Source organism: Sinocyclocheilus grahami, unplaced genomic scaffold, assembly GCF_001515645.1.
Source record: "Sinocyclocheilus grahami isolate Dianchi unplaced genomic scaffold, SAMN03320097.WGS_v1.1 scaffold844.1, whole genome shotgun sequence".
Lineage (NCBI taxonomy): Eukaryota > Metazoa > Chordata > Actinopteri > Cypriniformes > Cyprinidae > Sinocyclocheilus > Sinocyclocheilus grahami.
In genome coordinates this window covers 512,600-515,302 of record NW_015506023.1, presented here as the reverse complement: position 1 = coordinate 515,302, position 2,703 = coordinate 512,600, and positions in this window count along the sequence as shown.

Genomic DNA, 2,703 nt, shown 5'->3' with positions numbered 1-2,703 from the left:
CCACACACACACACACACACACACACACACACACACACACACACACACACACTCACTCACACATTCACACACACACACTCACACACACACACACTTGTTTTGAAGCGCTGCTCACTTTATGTAATAGCTGTTTTATTAGAGACGCATTTGTAGTGTTTTTAAACCACAAGCTAATTGGTGTTTTTGTGTTCCCGTTCACAGATGTCTGCTGCAGGGTGCAGAACTGTGTCTGGCCAGCGGCATGTGCTGCGGTCTCGTTGGGCGTAACGGACTCGGTAAGACCATTCTGTTGAAGATGCTAGCGAGCCGCAGCTTGCACGTCCCTTTGCACATCTCCATTCTGCACGTGGAGCAGGAGGTGGCTAGAGACGACACCGTGGCTCTACAGAGCGTTCTAGAGAGCGACACGGTTCGAGAGGAGCTGCTGAAAGAGGAGCGCACACTCAACGCACACATCGCCAATGGAGCGTACGTTACACCTGCACTGTGCACTACATCACACATTTAGAGTCCATAATCCATAATAACACTTCCTCCAGTGAAAAAGTCCATCTCCTGTTCTCTCTCACATCAAAATCCAGTTTAGAGCTGTTTAAACGCTGCTTGATCTGTGCAGATTTCTCTCCTGATTCACTCCAGAACACTTTTTCACTGGAGGAAGCATTATTATGGATTATAGACTCATATTTGAGTTAAAATCATCTTAATGCTGGATTAGTTTCAGCTTTTGTCTTCTCCAGACGTTAACTGATGGACTGGAGTGCTGTGGATTACTTGTGGATTATTGTGATGTTTTTATCAGCTGTTTGGACTCTCATTCTGACGGCACCCATTCACTGCAGAGCATCCATTGCTGAGACACTGATGCAGTGCTACATTTCTAAAGCAGATTATTCAAAGGGGTCATATGATGTTGCTAAAAAGAACATGATGTTGTGTATTTGGTGTAATGAAATGTGTTTATGCGGTTTAAGGTAAAAAAAAAAAAAAAACATTATTTTCCACATACTGCACATTATTGTTTCTCCTCTATGCAAACTGTCAAACATTTTTAATTTTGTGTCTGGTCACTATTATTAATGGTTTTGTATATAATAGTAATGAGAGTGCGAAAAGTTGCATTATAAAATTATGCATTTTTGTCTTCTCACTGACTGAAGAAATGCTCTATTTATTTATAAATGTAAGCCTATCACACTTTCAGAAAATTTCTTAAAAACTTGCGCAACACCAATTTCTACGTTTTAAAACGGTCATGAAAGACATTGAGTGAGTCAAGTTAATATGAGGGCTAAGCAATGGAGAAAACAGACAGGTAAAAAGCTTGATGCTCTGTTGGACAGCAAAAGTTTAACAGGATCTTACCAACATCTTCCCACCAAACCTTGAAGTTTTTATTTACTTTTCAGCAGGGATGGAAATGTTTCCTCTAACTACACGATCATAAGATTGGATGAAAATAGCAAGCTTTGCAAGACCAAGGAAAAATATTCTATGATAATATATGACAAATGCATGCACAATTAAATGGGATAATTAAACGACATGAAAATAAAACACATGTATGGTTGTTCTCATGGAGTCATCTGGATTTACCAGTGAACTGGATTGGATCTGAGCTCATCTCAGAGGTGTCGTCATAGCAACAGCTCTCTAAGCACAAACGACTTATTTCACATAATCAGGATTATATCATGGCTTAACGAGCGGAGGCGATGCTGGCAGTCTGTCCCAGTCACTGCACCATTCTAATGACAACTGGGGCAATAATAATTTTGAATATGGTTGGACCATTGGAGAGTGCCTTGCTTTTGATGTTACAGATTGATTCACCAGTGATGATTTATAAACCCCAAGTGGTCCTAAAATAAGCGTTTTTGTTTTTTTTTAAAATGCAAAATGTGATTTCTCACAAGCGTGAAATAGGACCAAGCATGCGTTCATAAGATGTATCCATATAATATACATTTAAACACACAAAAAAATGTGTTCGGTTTCAGAAAGCCTTTTATTTATCAACAGTAAAAAGTGTTATGTAGAATGAAAAATATAGTGGCAACATGCATTTTTCAGGGGGCAGCTGTTTAATGGTCATATACACAACAAAGAGCCCATTGTTCTGCATATTCATGTTAGGATTTCCCTCTTTAAGACATTTAGCAAACCTACTGATGTCAAAACACAAATATTTGAAACTTAAAATGCAACAGAGTGCCATCTTTGTCAAATACAAGCAGATTTTGTGTCACCCTTCAGCTTCACATTGACTAGAGTATTTGCACACCATATATTATTAGGATATTTTTTTATGTTTCATCCAGGCACATTTGACTGGATGTGAATCATTCGCTCTTTTAATGTAGATCCTAATCTATTTAAATGAGTCGTAAGAGAAACACTATTGTTCTAGTTGCATGAAAATAATCCATATTGTTTAAAAGTTTACATAAAAATGAAAACGTTTAAATGTTATAAATGTTTTCAACAAATTCTTGGGATGTAACACACGTTATCTCACACATCTGTCTCTGATATGTCTTTTATGAATAAATACTACACTTGGGGATGGGCTGAAAGAAAAGCTCAGGTTAGATCTTGTGCTCTTACGTCACTGTGTCATCATAATCAGTTTAGCACCAAATCGGACACACATACATATATATATATATAATGTGACCCTGGAGCACAAAAGCAGTGTTAAGT